Source organism: Scatophagus argus, chromosome 3 (assembly GCF_020382885.2).
Source record: "Scatophagus argus isolate fScaArg1 chromosome 3, fScaArg1.pri, whole genome shotgun sequence".
Taxonomy (NCBI): Eukaryota; Metazoa; Chordata; class Actinopteri; family Scatophagidae; genus Scatophagus; species Scatophagus argus.
The window spans coordinates 21,884,855-21,903,050 of record NC_058495.1 but is presented as its reverse complement, the minus strand read 5'-3'; the positions used below and the strand labels follow the sequence as shown (position 1 = coordinate 21,903,050).

General features: G+C 41.6%; 1 protein-coding gene across 2 annotated transcripts in view; it reads left to right on the top strand.

The window, feature by feature from the left end:
- The first annotated feature begins 3,237 nt into the window (after window positions 1-3,237).
- Window positions 3,238-18,196, top strand: part of LOC124056863 (FERM domain-containing protein 4B-like) — a 40,426-nt gene continuing 25,467 nt past the window's right edge. Inside the window, exon 1 of one of the 2 annotated variants that reach the window (XM_046384741.1) lies at window positions 3,238-3,386. The gene's annotated coding sequence lies outside the window, so the exon portion shown is untranslated. The remainder of the gene's footprint in view (window positions 3,387-18,196) is intronic. The other variant, XM_046384742.1, reaches the window with a different exon arrangement.

The window sequence follows — 18,196 nt, the reverse complement described above, 5'->3', positions numbered from 1 at the left end:
GTATCTGTAAAAGGACAGTGTTTGTTTTTGCTTGAGACCCGTTAATATGAAGCAATGTCTCCGTGCTTCCCATCATAAAAAGTTGCATGTCTATAAGTTTTGAACAAGAGTGTTTTTTGAATTTTTGAATATTGTGTTCGTATTATTCACATAAATAAGTAACAGGTTTTAAGTGACGGTTTCACTCAGGAAGGAGAACTGATATCAACACTGAGATAGATGTTGGATAGAGGATTTTTTTTTACTGTTGTCACCTTTTCCAGTAAATAGTAAAAACACAATTACATACAACTTATTTCAAGAGTTTCTTACCGGTAAATGAATGTTTTTAATAAACATATATTAATTCTTTATTCCTGTTGATGAACAATGTCTTTCCGACTGATAGTCCCAATGATCTCAAAACATTCTAAAGGTTTTGTGATGTAAATTCCTTTTAATTCCATTTAATTATTATTTCATCGTTTAGATTTCAATAATAAATACTGTCTGAATTTGTGTTAAAAGATGATTTTTGCATTTTTATTGTTCAAAGGAACAATGAGTGCCCAAGGAAGTCCTCCTTTAATGGGTTTCTCTTAGACACATGTTAGTTCGCATAGCACTTGCTGGTCTGGCTCCACCGTACATTTTTGACATGCTGTCAGTTTGCAGTCACAACAGATTTCTCTGGTCACAAGGCAGATATGTGTTTCATGTACCCAAAGGACATATTCAAAGTCTGGTGAGATGGTGTTCAGCATTTATGTATTGAGTGAACTGTTTGCCTGCTTCAACACAACACTGTGTTCTTTATAAGACGAAACAAAAGACCTTTTTTCTCGTCCGAGCCTTTTCTAAATGTACGGTATACTGCATGTATATTTATACAGTGTATATACGGTATGTTTGTATATGTGTGTGTATATGTATTTATGTGTTATGTATGGACAGATTTTGTTTCTGTACGGTTTTTGGTGTGTGTCTTTGTGTAAAGCAGTTGGAAGTGCCTTTGTGGGAGAGCTACACAAATAAGGATGATTTAAATTGAACTTTAACATATTCCTGCCCCTGTTTTTCAAGGAAATTGTTGTTTCTTTTTAAAACGAAGACATGGGGGAGGGGGAAGGTAAAAAAGAAATACTTAATTTATTCACCATGACCTGGAAAATACTAAAGACACACTGAAATGACCAAGCTATCAGAAAGAATGAAGACTGGTGGCACAAGGATGATAGCATAACAGCTGACCTGTTTAGAGGTCTGAAGAGTGAATGAGATTGGATGGGGGGTCAGTGCTCCCTTATTGTTGATGTTAACTTATTGTCATCCATCTTTTGTTAATCTGTATAGCCATTCATGAATGCATAAAGTTAGCTTTAAAGAGGGAGCATGAAAGTTGGCAAGAGTAAATGTCTTGTCAAAGAACAAAAGACGATGACATTACTAGTCCATCAAGGTCAAGGCTGATGGTAGGGGGGCAGAGTTAATCTGTCCTGGAGGGGGTGGAGGCAAACCGTAACTAAAGACTCAGAAGACAGGATGCACATTGACAAAAGGCCAGTGACTGTGGGACAGTGTGTCAGTCAGGGGCTGCTCTCAGGAGGGTAGGCCTCACCATGTTAACATCTGTTCCATGGGCAAAACATAATCCTCTTGTACATAAAATTCATAGTTTCCTCCCTGTGCACAAACAAAGCTCCCCTCACTGTTTGCATTTCCTGGTGTTCTCAGTTGTTTAATTTGGGTAACAAATCTCATGTTTTGTATTTCATTTAATTCCATTAAGTGGATGACTTTTGCATTTTCTACAAAAATTAAAATACAAGCATCTTTACATGGTGTAGAAAAATGCATGTTTTTCTGTACTTTACATGTGCGTTTGCACTGTTCTGATTAATTCCCAGAGAATATGAGACTTATTTTATTCTGCAAAAATGTAAAATAATGCAGTGCTGTTTTCATTTTGTCACAATAAGAGTATAGCTTATAGGAAGTGCCATCAGAACAATAGCAGGAGAGCTAATCTCAGTGGAAGCCGAGGCCAAGCAGAGATTTGGTGTGCATGGCGGGGGGAGAGGGGCTACTTGGTGCACACATGGCACTGGCTTGAGCCTAATCACAGGCTCGCAGAAATCCTCGCAAATGGGGAGGGGGGTGGGGGCTGTCCCCAGGGTGACTCATTTAGGCTTCTAAGAAAGCATTTTGTTCTAGTAACACACTCGGTCCTCACCTAGACATGACAACTCATCTTTGTTTATTTATTTATTTATTTTTGTTCTCTCCCCTGTGTGTACGCACAGCCGAGAAAGCTGAGGAAACGTCACCTTTCGGCTGCCCTGATATTAGGTTCATCTGGTTTGTAATAAACTGGGCAGTTTCATCCCTCCCATTTCCTTGCTGCTGCAGTTTCTCTGCATTACTGGGCTTTTCCATTGTTCAGCCTGCCATGGAGGCACAACAGTGTGGCACTCCTTTCCTTCCCCCTGACATTGTAGTCACTGGAAAATATACGGCTTGTCCAACATGTTAGATATAATGTTAGAACAGATCTGTAAAGGCTTTAATGTTACAAATACTTTGACTCCAACAGTGTAAATTATCAAGGAACGTTTTTCCCTTAGATAGATAGATAGATAGATAGATAGATAGATAGATAGATAGATAGAATTAAACAAAAGCACTTCATGCTAACAGAAGTACGTTATGTTAAAAGGACATTTTGATAAAATCTGATGTTTTTGTCATTACTGCAGTAAGCTGCAACTCAACATTGACTTTTTATGAACAATTTTCAGTCTCCTAGTAGCTCTGTTTTGGTCTCCAAAATAAGAAGTTTATGGCTGATATTGTGTTATTTTGCAACTACCAACTCAGCTATCAAAAATGATACTTTAATAGATCTAAATCTAATAACTGAACATAGAAATGTTGAAATGTTACAAGGTTAAACTCGTCTAATTTTTCCATTATCAGAGGGCTTAATTTTATTTGAATTTTTAATAATTTTTTTGTTTTCCACTGTCGGTGTTTCCGCAGTAGAGAGCGCTGCTCCACTGGCCAACAGCCGCGCTCTGAGGCAGCGGCAGAGGGAAATTCATCTGTCCCATCCTGAATCCGCGGAAGGTGCCTGAGAGGAGGCGGGGAGTGTGAATGGATGGGACCGGCTGTGGAGTGTGAGGGACGAGGCTATTATGCCGGACGAGCAGCAGCGTCTTTTCCCGGACTTTTCAGCCCGATCTCTGGTGAACTCGAGGGAAAGCCCCAATCTTGATTAATTTTAACAAATCTCTTATTGTGAAAGTCCCGAGAGGAGGTGGATTTATCAGGCTGACCGGTGCCGGCTGAGACGCTGTGAGTGTACAGACAATAAGCAGAAGGGATCAGATAACAACAAAAGACATAAGGTGAGAGTCGTCTCATTTGCATGTAACCATAACAGTTCGGAGCTTAATTCTATTTTATTCTAACCGCGAAACAATTTCCGGTTGTGTGATCACCTGTAACAGTTTTGTATCAGCCACTCGGTTTTGTTATCTTCAATTTTTAATTACGCTTCGCTTTTATTTGGTGCATAAAAAGGTGCAAATGTGTTGTATTTACCCGTTAAATGCTGAATATTGTGCATTATGTTTGAAGAAAAACGCTTATTTTGTGCTAATTATTCACTGGGCTGCATTCATCCAAAACTGCGCGCATTCGCTCTGTAGTCCAAATGGATCCACGCCTCCTCTGAACTGGCTTGTCTTTTACTTGACTTTTTGCTGACTGAATATCAGCTGTGTGCTAAACTGTTGACATGTCAACAGAAATGTTTGTAGTGGACTTGTTCGTGGTTATTTGAACACTTTAAACACACTGACAGCATTTACGGTGATATTTGTGATGCACCTGATCAGATGAGAGAAAAATAAGAGCCCGTGTTTTTTGTACTTTTTAAAAGAAAAATGAACCTCTCGTCCTTTCTGTTCTGGCTCTGAAGTCAGCTGGTCTGCTCTCCTCTGTGTGAATATCCTGTTTCCTGGACAAAACAAACAATGGGGAGGCAGGCATGGCAGGCATATGATATCCTGAATGGGTCTTGTGTGGTGTTTTAAAAACAGGACAAACACTTTCATACAGACATCCAAAAATACATATCATACATAAAAAGTGTCATTCATTTGTCGCGACACACAGCGGGCCCAGCATGAGGGAACCCAGTGACTGTTCTGTATCATGTGAGTGATACAGAACAAAGGCACAGGACTGGATTGTATAGTGGACTATACTGAACTGGTGCCTCATGAGGGCAACATGTGTTGTGTCTCTTCTCTCTTTCTGACACACAAGCTGCAACAGCAGCGCTGCTTTGTGTTGACTTTAGTCTAGGACGTTCAGCTGCTTTTAATGGGGTCAGCGCTTCCAATTCAATACAGCTATTAACCGTCACAGAATATTCCAACGCTGCTGCTGGGCTCGGCACAGATAGGAGTTATGCGCCAATCAGGGTCCATTAACAGCCTGGTCTGTGCAAGGCGGTCTGTTAACGTGTAAACAAGATTTAACACCACGTCCAGTCAACCTGGGCAGTGTGACCTGAGCTGATGATGTGTTCCCACCTGTCCCCAAAGCCCGTGTTTTGTGTTAAAAGTCGTTCATCAGCATTTTTCTTTCTCTTTCCCACACATCTTTCTAATAAGTCTCTCCACAGAGAGTTAAATGAGAGCATTTGTCGGTCATGTGATACTGTTGTCCTGCTGGTTTGTACAATTTAACACTTGTGGAAGAAAACAAGTTCCTGCCAGACTGGTTCTGACAGACAATACGAGTTAACATACGCTATATAGACAAAAGTACTGAGACACCTTACCTTTACACCAACAGGGACTTTATTGACATCACATTCTAAATACGCAGACAACTTTGCAGCTGTAACAGCTTCCACTCTTCTGGGAAGGCTTTACACAAGATTTTGTGAGAAATTTTTCCCATTCATGCAGTAGAGCTTTTTTTAGGTCAGGCACTGATGTTGGACAAAAAGGCTCGCAATCTCCGTTTCAGTTCATCCTAAGGGTGTTTGATGGGGTTGAGGTCAGGGCTCTGTGTGGGTCAGTCAAGTTCTTCCACACCAAACTCACCCAATGTGAAACATGTAAAACATTAGGATTTCCCTTCACTGGCAGTAAGGGACCTTGGCAAACCAGTGAAAAACAGCCCCACAAAGAGGTGTGTCTTGATATCTTTGTCCATATAGTGTGCATACATAAATTCAACCCACAGCAAGGCCATGAAGGTTTTCACATTTGATGTCTAGTGGGTATTTCTTGGAAGAAAAGTCTGGCATGATTGTTAAGAATAAGATAAGAATTTCGACAACATTATTTACTGAAAGATTTAAAGGGTTATTTTAGTGATTTAGTACTGCATATTCATGAAATTGAGGGACTCACAGGGGACAGATAAAAAAAAAGATCAAAATGAAGCAGTAGACACCAGGAAATCCTGAATTTAAGCCTCAATGTCAGTTAAGCTCCAAAAAACTCTGAACTCTACAGCTTAGTCCTCTTGGCATCATCAGGACAAAACTTTGGAGCCTTTTTCATAGGCTGTACTTGATATGGCTGAACATTAGTTTATTATTTAGCTAAAATGCTAAGCTATTATGACAGAAACACAAGTGGAAGAGTCATGAAGTGTTCTACAGTAAAACATAAGATTTGTTAACATTAGTTGTGTATTGAATTTAGCAATAGTGCATTTCATTTGTTAGAAGAACGTGTCATTTCTTGTCTCAAAACTTACATAGTCTTCCTTTAATGTACAGAAAATTAGAAAAAGAGGGCACTTTACTCTTTGATTCCAGATTGGCGAGTGCTTAGATTTGACAAACATGGATGCTGTGGACTGGCACTTTAATGCACGTAAACAAGCTTGCTGCTTGAGGTCTAATTCAGGGTCAGGCAGTGGACTGCTGTCTGTTTAATGTGTTTGTGGGTCAACAGTAATCTATAGGCTTAGCAGAGAAAATCAATTCCGATCCCCAATCCAAAGAGGACATCTGAGTGAAGCAGCCGGGACCCTGCTTGTTGAGTGTGTTTAGTAAAAGATTTAGTTTTAGCACAAATGTTCCTGTGTTTGCTGTAAATGTCGTCAGTGCTTTCAGTGCCTTCCATAACATAACCCTGCAAACACGGTTCACACTGAAAGTTGTGTCAACAGGAATCTGTTCCTCATTGGCTGTGCACCAACTCAGCAGTGTACAGACGCTACATCTCTTCCTTGTTTCATGTCTGCTTTGTCCCGTCAGACAGGACATCCTTAGTAAAACAAAGAGTCTAGCCCTCAGTTTCTTGTGCAAAACACAGACATTGTGAAACCCCCGCGTTTGTTTTGTGTTTCAAAATTTACGATTCTTGTACACGAGAAGTACCACGTGCAGTGAGCTTTATGAGACAGAAAGATTTTTGTTTGATGTTTAAGGATTTGGTTGTTCTATGTGGGCTGCAAATAAATTATGATGTTCAGGGTTGATTTGTGTATTTATTTCCCTTCAGAATACAGCAGAAAACACCAGCATCAGCCCTGGAGAGTGGCTCTTAGCTGGTTGGTAATTCCTCCGGGAGCTGGTTTCCATATCATTTAGATGAAAGAGATTGCATTAAAACAATCTGTTTAAGGACAGACACTTGGCAGTTTGTGGGGGGAAAAATCCCCACCAAATGCAGCCCTTAAACCCACCTCTATGAATTATTTAATGAATGGACATAAGGATGGATTTATGGGTTACCCATGTGTATCAGTGGCTATTGACCCAGGCACTTCAGAGTAAAAGCCCACGTCTCTGGGGAACGTTAGTGGGAAATTAATCACAATTCCAACAGTGCATGGTTTATGCCAGTGCAACAGGCTCTACAAATTAGGTGAAACATCAGGTTGGTGCATCATCGTTCACCCACCGTCAAGACAACTCTTTTAATAAGAAAGCTGGACAATGAGCACTTAGAAGACTTTGTTTTGTGCTCCACTCTTCAATTACAATCTCTATTTGTGATTTCTTGTCAAGATGTTGAAATGTAACTGTTATGTTCAGCTTTTATAGCAGACATCTCAGAGAGGATTACTCTTATATACAACCAATTTTCAACAGCAAAGACATGACTGGCAAAGACAAAGACTGCTCATCATGAAGAAATGTTGTGAAATGTAAAATGTCAACACTGAACATATTAGTCACATTTTCACTGACAGCATATTCCGTAACCACTTGTGGTGACTATAGAAATATACAACTTTCTATGTTCATGTTTAGGCACTGGTAGCATCTTGGTTTAATACAAAAATTACCTGGGCCACAAGACAGGATGTGTTAACATTTAACCAAAAACCCATGATATTTACCAAACCAGTGAAAGTGCTTTTTTTGCCTAAACCACATTAGAAAATCAGATGTTCTTTCAGTGTGAAGGTCCTGGGGTTTTTACACCCACAGCAACCTCTTACCTATGTCTGTTGGTGTCACTTCCTTCACTCAAAAAAAACACATATCCTGTTAACATAATCCAACCATCGATTACATTTGCCACCACAGGCTGACTGGAAAAACAAAAGAGGTGTCTAGAAACATAAGTAATGGGAGAAAATAAAAGAGTAAAAAAAAAGAAAAAAGTAAATAAATGATAAAGACAACATCCAAAAATGTAATGGGAGCTGTAGTCTGTAATTTGCCGAGTGTTGCATGTGTGTGTTCAACTAAGGATGGGTCAAATGCAGAAGACGAATTCAGTGTGTGTATGTAAAAATATATATACTGTCAATAAAGCTGATTCTAGATTCTAGTTGTAGGTCCCAGTCATATGTATCCCTGTAGTTTACCACAAACTCAGAAAATGAATAGGAAGTCATCACAACAAATCAAACTATGTTCGCTGGAAAGCAAGGAAGAAGTTCATATGATGTGTCGTCATAAAGGTGCAAGTATTTATAAATGCTCTGAATGGTCAGACTCAAAGGTGGAGTGAAAGCTGTTTAGCTGATAACAGCTTAAAAGTGGTGATAAGATAAGACAGTCTCTCCTGGAAGTGATTCATTGTGTTGCACTGTGTTGTTTGTGTAAAATTGTGTAAAAAACGAATTATAGATTCAGTCCCTGGCTTCTGAACTGAACTTCTCTGTCAAGCTTTTGTCACTTTTCATCTGTTTGAGTGCAAAAACGCTCTGTGACAGCAGGCTCTTTTGCCAGTGTGCCAGACTGTGGACATTCATAGCAGGTATAAACACTTTCCTGATTTGTTAACCCAACTCTCAGTATTAAAAAAAATAAACAGGTGTGCATGTAAGAAGTAGATCTGCTACCAGATCCAAACAGCGGAGAACATGACTCCTGGTGGGTTCATCCATAACCTCAGGCAGTGGAGGTAGCCTTGAACCCAACATATCTATTCAATGTTACACTCCAGAGCAGAATATCCCTCTTTTTGTTTGTGTTCTCCTCCTCCTCCTCCTCCTCATGTGTCTCTCAGGCTGGGATGTAATTGCTGTGAGGCTGAGAAAATGAAAATAAGAACAAAGCAAAGCCCTCTACCACCTTTTTCTCTGTGCTGCTGTTGGCTTGTCTATGAGGTTTTGGAAAAAGGAAGAGGGGAGGGGGTCTTTCCTGTAATTATGCTGCTTGTTTGCCTCTCTCCATCTCTCCATACATGCCTCTCTTGTCATTGCTTTCCATTTCTTCCCATTTTCCTCTTAAATAGACACTACACTACACGCACACACACATAAGGAGAACCGTTACATGACGGTGTTGAGGGGATGTTATAAAGCCTGAGTGATACTCCCCACACTGTGAATGTGAGTGGTAAAGGAGGAGGGGATGGACAGAAAGAGGCTGAGCTGCTATTATTACCCTCTCAGGCACAAATAGAGAGGTACATGATCTCGAGTCTGGAAAAAAAATCAACCGGGCTCACACAGTAGTCGTACCCCACAGCCTCAGATCCACAGTGATCGATAGTGCTCAACACTTAAAACCCCTGTGAGTGTTTCACACGTTAACTGCCAGAGGGGATGGAGGAATAGTAAGGAGATCCGCTGGAGACTTCCGTGAATATACGATGTTCCTCAGTCCCCCCCAAAGTAATTTCCTGTTGAGTTGGTGTGTCAGGCCTGTCCATTTCAAACCTTGCCTCAATGAGTTAATTTTGTTTGGGCTGTATTGTCGGATGATTTGCAGTGTGGTGTGGTGGACAATAGAAATGCAGGCTGTGTAGGTGTTCGCCCATTAGGGCTTAACATCCATCATTAATGGAGTGTTATGTGAGCCTCCTCTTTTAGTGGGTTAAGACTGGAAAGTAACACCCCCACCTGGACCGATACTCACACACACACCCACACACACTCACACTCTCACCACAAGAGATCCCAGACTCCACTCACCCTCCAACTCATATCCCCTGCAGTTTAGAAAGAAAGAAATCATCCAGCTGCAGTCACCTTCACCACTGCAGCTTGGGAGGAGGACAAGGAGGAGAAGGAGGAGGGAAGGGAGGGAAGTCATTATCACCTGCCCTGTGGACCGAAACCGAGCACCCCGCTGGTCCACTCAGACAGGCCACTCTGAGCTCTGTGACAAAGACAGGAAGTTGTGTAGAAAGGCTGCATGTTAGCAGTAACATGGAGGGACGATGTAGCTGTGTGGCGATACAGCGATGTGGAAACCACGTCAGAGATTGAACAGAAAAAGCTGCCTTTGATCTGGAGGTCTTTTCGAGGTTGCATTGTGCTACTAAGAGGCTACTTCCTTTTGAAACACATGGGTTGTTCCGTACGAGCGTGTGTATACCCTTTCACCTGCTGTATTGTACTCTTTTGTAAAAGCATCACGTGTCTCACACAACCAGATTGGTCACAGAAGCGAGCCCTGTCAAAATGACCTCCGAAGGCATCGGTCTGCAACATTAACCCCAACAGTCATAGTCAGTCAACGGGCAGAAGTTAATGATTTCAGGACAGTGTTTGGAGATACTGTGGACTGGAGTGGAGGGATGGAAGTGCTTGGCAGTTGTAACATGTGTCAAATTCGCTGGGAGGAAAGATAATACTGTATTCCCAGGGGAAGACAGCGGTTGATCGGGTTGGACGTGGTGTCAGCATATGTGCAATGATCAGACTGGGTTTGGAAATGTTTATTTTGCAGTGCTGAATTGGTTAGTTCATCAGCAATAGAAAATTTATCAAATCTGATCACTGAGTGAGAGGGTTTAGAGGAATTTAGGATATTGCAGACATCTGTACTATTGATTTTAGCCGAAATGTAAATTTCTAATTTGATGAAGCTCAAACTGATATGAAGCCAGCTGAAGCAGTCAGGTCTCTGTCACAGGTCTCTAGGAATAGCATGGGCCCCCTGCGTAATTTGTTTAACTGTCCAGATGACTGATGATCTGTGAGGATTGCTAAAATGATATTACTGGCATCCCCTGGTAATACTAATACTGTCCAGATACGTGTTTGTGGGTAACAACGATCTGGATACAGAAGGTTTCAAATTACTGTAAAGCCATTTTATCAAAGGGCATCAGTAATTAGACAAGACAGAGCAAAATTTCATTCACTTGCAGTAGCAATAGATAACGGGTTTTGTTTTTAAATGCACCAACACTACACAGAATACTGACATCAACAATTAGCATTTAATGTTTTGTTTTATTTTTTCTGATATCTGTGTGCAGTGGTGAAAAGAATAATAACAAAGACAAATCATATCAGTGTTTAAAATGGTGGCCATTTACACATCCAGCAGACACAAAGCAACATTCCCATTCCTTTGCTGTTTGGTATTTAATTTAAGTCAGGGTGAATATTGGACTGCTTTGGTCTTCATTTTGGTCTCAACCAATTCCAACCAAAATACTGACTCTACTGCCAGCTACACTGCCCAGTCTTTTCGCTCTTTAGTTGTTAACTTTGTCTGTGTTTCCATTTGGTGCTGGTCCAGGTAGTGTATAGTGGGTTTATTAGAGCTTTTTTATAATGTTGAAAACAGCTGCTGTAGGCTTTAAAACCAAAACAATGAAATGGAACAATTCTAAAATGCTCTGTGAGGCAAATTATTCTCTGTGGGTGTGATTTCAGCATGACACATATATTCATATATCATATAAAAAAGTATTTATTAGTGCAGCTTGTTTCAGCGTGCAGGCTGTTTGCGTGACATTATTTTCAGCTACTGCCTCATCTCTCACCCCTGCCTCTTTGGTTGGATCTTTGCCTATTAGTTTCCCCCTAAAAGGAGTGTTCTTCGACTTTGTCATTTGAGGTCAGCCAGTGAGACTTTTTCTGCCTCTGAGAATATTTGTGCAGTTAAAACTTAATTTGCTCACATGTGGTGTCTTTTCTAACCAATTAAATATTGAAACGCAGTGAGACATGTTTTCCATCTGCAGTGTGGCAGATGTTTCAGAACATGCAATGGTGTAGTAACAGTAAAAGTATTGAATGGTCCAGCAGAAGTAAGCAGGAACAGATGTCCTATTTTGAGATTCTTTGCTTTACAAACTCTGCCTATGGATAAAATCCCCATTTGACTCCCAGTGAACTCACCCTCCATTCAATTCATGGCACCTCCTGAAATTGCCTTGACAGAGCAAGAACCTTTGAGAGCTTTCATCCCATGGAGAGCTTTAGTATTTGTACAGCTGGACAAAAATCAAGGTGTTCTGCCTCATTGGTGCCTTGATGCTGACAACATTTGGACTTTTTGTTATGATGTGATATGTGCTTCTGCCACACATGTTCTGTAGTGCTTCAACACGCAATATCTGTATCAGTTGTGATTTCACAGACATGTGTCGTCTGCCCAGATAAGGCCATGAAACTGATCTGATTATCCTGTTAGTAAATTGGATTGAAAGTGATAAGCCAGAGGGTCTCATTACTGTATCTAAATGCAGATATCAACTGCCACAATAATTGTAGATTACAGCTGCAAACATACCGCACATAACACACTGTGTCTATACATTATGTTATGAAGTGTTATGGCTGTCAAAGGGAGCCATAATCCTTTGAAGGGGCTGACTCATGATTTGATGTGTTAGGGGTAGAATAATATATCATTCGTGTCAGACAATTTCCCCTGCCTGCTTACAACATCTCAGAAATCAAAGTGAACATCCACAAACAGGATTTTACGTGGTGCATTATGCCACAGATTAACAGGGAATATCCTATGTTTACACATACTGTAGCGGTGTGGCACTTGGGACAGAAGTTTCATTTTGCCAGGCAGTCGATCTCTTTGGCCCAGACCGAAATTACTGGACAGCCTGCCATGAAATCTGGTTCAGATATTTATGTCCCCAGTCAGGATTATTTTCACTAACTTTGGTGATGCTTTGACTTTTCCTCTAGTGCCATCATCAGGTCGGTGAGCATTCCCATCAGCCTCCTCTGTGGGCCTACTCACATGTTAGCATGCCAACACACTAAACTAAGATGGTGAACATAGTATTAAATATACCTGCTAACAAGTCTACAGCCGCACAGAGCAGCAAGTATGGCTGTAGACTCATTAAGCTAAAAGTTGATGGTCAATAAATCGGGATGGAAACTTAATAGACAACGATTCTGAAACATGGAAATGATTTTTAAATATCACTCAGCTCTTCAATTTTGGACCATCTGATATTTTTTCTTTCAGACTCAATAACAGTTTAATACACTTCAGAAACCAAACAATTTAATATGATCTGGTAGTTTTTTCTCTCCCTGCAATATTCTCACCCCCCATCATCACCTCAGGGCTCATTATAGCTCCTCACTGGTGGTGTCTCCTCCCCTCCCCCACCTTGGCTTCATCTCTCTTTCTTTCTCTTTGTTTCATTTGGACGTCTGTGGAGATGTCAACAGTGGCCATTCATATTTTCATTCGCTTGGCTATAACACTGAAAGCTAATGACACAGGCTCTTTATGCTCCTTCTAAGAAATGTCTGGGCATATCTGGGCACCCTCAGTCCCTCGGGGCAACATTTTGTTGCAGCAAAGAGTGTGGGGCTGCTGGCTGTTACTGCGGCCTCTTCACCCCCACACGCTTCCCCCTTGCTCTGACCTCCTCCTCTTCACAGCATCTGGTTTATACACGCACACGGTTTGTCATGGCCCGTGGCCTGGAGTGAGCCCCCAAGCGCCGTCCCATGCAGCGAGAAGACCTATCCCCAAATCCCCAGTCCCAACCGACAAGCCAGTAGTTTGACGGGGGCAGCCTGAAGCCTGAGGCCCTCGCCTCTTTCCCTGCCTTCTTTTCTTTTTCTACCCCCTGCCTGGCCACATAAAGCTGGGCATGACTGTACTGCCTTAATACACACAAAAAGCTTTTCTGTCTCACCATTCATTTGCCAAATGGAGCTTTATCACGTGGTGTGTTAATTGGCTGTAATTAAGATGTCTTGTGGTATTTTAAAACAGATGCAGTGACAGTTTCTGTCAAGATGTATTATCGCAGTCTCTCACTTACGAGCAAGGTTGTCAGATCTGAGGGCCTCAAGGTAGACATATTTTAAAATTTGTAGTTTTTTTGTGTTGATTTAATATTGTCAAAGGAGAGAAATAAGCAATGGCAGAAAAAGACAGAAGACATGGTGTTCTGTGATCTGAATACTGAGGCCTGAGGCTTGCTGGCATGCTTCATGACCCTCCTTCATGTTTTATGAACTTAATCTATTCATGTATGATGTATGACTTCAAATCATCCCCCTGCTGAGTATCATCATTTCTGACAACTGTGTCCACCTGCTCCATTTCTAACCACAAGTGACAGGAAAGCTTGTACAGCGTGCAGCTAGGGTCCTGTAAGGCAAGGACATTATAACTGAACATTAGCACTCCTGCACGTATGTGTGTGTGTGTGTGTGTGTGTTACGCAGTGTGTCAGGAGTGCTCCACAGAATGTCTTCCATTCAGCATGTCAGCTGCAGTCTCAGTATGTGGCAAGGCTCGTCAGCTGTAGGCTCGTGTGGATGACAGCTGTTTCCCTGCCCTGCTCAGGCTCTGTTATGTTCACTTGGAGGCCTTCCCCTTTTAGATAATTAATCTACTACTTACTGTAAAAGGTAATTGCCATCCCACGTTGAAATGAGCCCTGGGAAAGGGAACTGTGATGCGCGGCTGCCCATGTCATGCCCTGCCTTGTATTCCCAACAGATTCATGCCTATTAATACTGAACTTCTGGGACTGAACAAAGCAGTGAGCCAAATTCTAACATCCTGCTTTTTTGTATTCTTATTAAATTTTCAATCCAGGCATCACACGTGAAATGAGGCTGTTATATTAGGAGAAAGGGTATGACATTAGCTTAAAGATGACAGAAAAACCCTCCAGACAGCACAATTTGCCAAACAATTTCCAGCACTAAATGTATTTCCCTTTTTTGTCCTGGGGATGATGTGTGAGACACTCGATTTCCCCATCTGCTGGCTAAATAGGTGCATTGCAGCATGAACATGTACATCAGCCAGCGCTGCACTACCACAGCAACTGATTGCACACGGCCTGAGGGGGAAAATACAACAACAGCTTGAAAATAATGAGCCTTTAAGTGAGCACACGCTTGTCTGCAGCACATGACTCGGTTAGAGAAATGGAGTGACACTAGAGTGACATCAGAGAGGGTGACGGACTGCGGTGTGAGGTCACGATGTTTAGGGCCGTATCGTGCCAGGCTGGAGACAGAGTGGCAGAGATTGGGAGACAGCAGCCATGTATACTGTGTCAATGGATGCTGCCTATGAAAAGGTATTATTTAGAAGGACATTTATCAGCCATAGTAGACATTTCATACATGAAGTACAAGCACAAGTACTAAATGTTGTACTGTAATGTAAGCTTCAGAGTTCTGCAAAGTATTTTTGTAATTTTGTGAGTGTGTGCATTTTTCTTGTGTGTGTGTGTGTGGGGGGACCATTGTCACCACTCTTATTAAGTCTGTTTATTTGACAGAAAAGGTGGAGAATGTAGCGGCTAAAAACCCAGGTATTCCCCCCAAGAGTTGGTAGAGACCAAAATGGACTCAAAAACAGTTAATGACGCTTGAGAAAGCAATACATATGTCTTATTAGTAGCAGATGCTAAAGAGAGTACTGACATGGACAGTTGTAGACAGACAACTTGCAGCTCAGTTAGTGCAGACAGTTAATTCCCACTTTCCCCTGGGATGCCCTCTCTGAGTAGAGACCCCCACAGATTGATTCTAGTTGAGCTTGTTGCTTCTTCCTACATCTTCACCCCCCAGAAACCCTGGTATAAAGCGTGGAAATCAACTGGGATTATCTGCTGCCTGCAGCCATTTGGCATTTGTGTCAATGTGTGTGTGTATGTGTGTGTGTGTGCGTGTGCGTGTGTGTGTGTATGCATGCATGTGTACAAGAGAAGTGTGCATAGTTCTTGAGAGAATGTCTGCATGCCCCCACGTTGAAATATAACTACTTTTTGTTTTCTTTTTGTCTGACTAAACTGCATGGAAGGCATTATGTTTAAGGCATTTGATGCAAAATCTTTAAATTGGATTATATTGTTTTCAGATGAAACATTTTTTGCAAGTGGAATGTTGGCAGATATTTTTATGGATTTTATTTTGTGAATTCAGCTCAGAAATATTGTGCTGACAGATGCATTAAAAACATTGTATTTATTAACATTATGTGGACTAGAACACGCCGCTCTTCTCAGCACATATGGCAGTCATGTGTGTGAAACACAGCGGCTTGTGTCCACCATGTGTTTGGCTGTCTCGCCCGCTGTTGCCTCAGGCAGCTGTGGCCTTATGCATCTGTCCATGTTTATCATGGTTAGCTGGTTATGGCGCATCTATACCTTCAAAATGGATCCTGCCCTCTAGAAATAGATCCACACAGTTCCTGCAGTGGCGAATAACAACATCAGTAGTATTTAATCCTATTACATTTTTTGCACTCAGTGAAGGCTTTAAAAGTCAGGAGAGGAATTGAATTGTGTCTCTCTCATGGTATAGTAACAGCGCATTTGCTGCTTCAGTATTATTTCGTATTTGTTAAACTCTGTACATTATTCTTATCTTTATTTGAATTTTTACAAACCGCTTCCAGTATATGTTAAAAAAAGTTTCAAATGTCAATTGTATTTTAATAGATTAGAATAATTTTAATAGAGAGTGCATCAGGAGATTCACTGTCAACCATAGACAGCTCAGGATTTATTTCCATATCACCAAAGAAATCGTTTAACATGTTGGAAAATACATTTATATGCTTTCAAGACTTAGATGAGACGACTGATATCACTCTTATGTCTGTATGGTAGGAAAGTAGCAGCCAAAGACTGAATGCAGGGGAAAACAGCCTGCCTGGTTCTGTCCAGTGATAACAAAATCCACCAACCAGCACCTTTAACGCACCAGGGTACCTTCTGTGTCTGGTTCTGATCAAAAGCCAAAAAAGGCACATGAGAGTCATATCAGTCTTCTCATCTAACATTCTTGGCAAGAAATCAAATAATCCTGTTGCATAAAATGCCAAATTATTGTCTTTAGAGCAAAATACAACACAACGAGTGATAAAGATTGCACTTATTCCCATTTTTTTTTATTTAAGACAAATGTCACAGCTGCCTACTACCACTGATTTTAGCAGGTTCACTGCCTGCATAGGCGTGGTAATTGATATGTTCATTCCCAACATGTATGCTTTGGAGCAGATTTATACTTACATACATTGCTGCATGCGCTGAAGTAATTAGATGCATGGCTGATCATGATGGGTTTGTTTATGATTTGTCTGTGTAGTGCAGTGTGACTGAACACATATGGAAAATTCTGGGAACTGACTACAAATGTGTGCCACTATCTGAGTTGATGGGGCAGATAATATCACTCATTTGCCTTTCTCAATTTTGTGAATTATCAATTTAAAACACAGTAAGAGGCCTGCATCTCTGAGTGTATATCCCTCCTCTTTGTTAGATGTATAAGTCTGAGCGTGCCTCCTCCGAGACATTTGCGTTCATCATGTTTAATGAAACAGCGCCATGTTGACTGTGGACACTTAAGTGTTCTTGGAAACTGGGGTCACACAAACAAACAACAAGATATTGTTTCCAGATGAACTGCAAGACGTCACTGCTGAGAGCGGTTCCAGCCCTCCTTCTGTGTTGCACTTCTCAGTATTGTCTGTCTCCTGTTTATCTGAGTCAGGTGTACAACTTGTGTATCACATTTGCTTCCTAACTGCAGCTATGAAGGAGGACGTCTGCTGGTGAATCACATTTTGTTTTTCACTTATAGTTTTGGGCTGTCAGTTCTACCATCACTGCTTCATCAAACAGAGCCAATTATTTTTAGTGTTCCTCCATAATAAAATGGGTGGAGATGTCTGGTCTCATCAGGAAATAGCTCCCACATCCCAGGCAAAGTGACCGTTCCCACACTCATTTTCAGACAATGAAATTGAAAGCAAACATTGAAATAAAAGCTGAAGTCATTCTCTTTGCAATATTGAAAAGCACTGTATTTTGGTGCAGCTTTATTTTGTAATTTTTGTCGTACAGAAGAGAACAATCACAGATTGCGCGACCAAAACAAAGTATGTTCACCATTATTTTACTGTGAGTCACTGAGGAAAGTATTTATGACTTTAGAGGCTGAGTGGCCAGCCGGAGTTCATTTCCGTGCACATTGTGTTTGTATACAAGTGTGTTCATGTGGAGGCGAGATGGAGCCTCTGCAGCAGGGTCCTCGTGGTTCCGTCCTGCCCTCCCCTGCGCTCTATGAGGCAGTGTTTTGGACCGGGGCCCAGGACCAAGCCTGAGGCACGCTGCTCCGGTCCTGCCTCTCCAGAGCGCCGACTCTCACTGGCATTACATCAGCTGGAGAGACACAGTAGGCTATGTGTGCGTGCTGGAGTGTAGATGCTCCTTTCAGCTTGTTGCTCCGAAGCAAAACAAAGTGATCTGCAGATCTGTGCTTCTTCCTGGCCCTGAAACTGTGAGCTGTCATCAGTAGAGGCAGAAACTGACTGTCAGGGAGAAAAGGCAGCTGACTATGGCTGTGCGCATCATACGTGGAATGGAAGACCTGGTGGCATCGGGCAGCCAGCTCGTCTGGAGCCTGGCACATCAGACCTTGAGGAGGTGGTACAATCGAGGCCTGATGCCATGCAGGCGTTTCCTAGAAGCCTGGTTCGGGATTGGAAAATGCTACCAGGTATGACAGC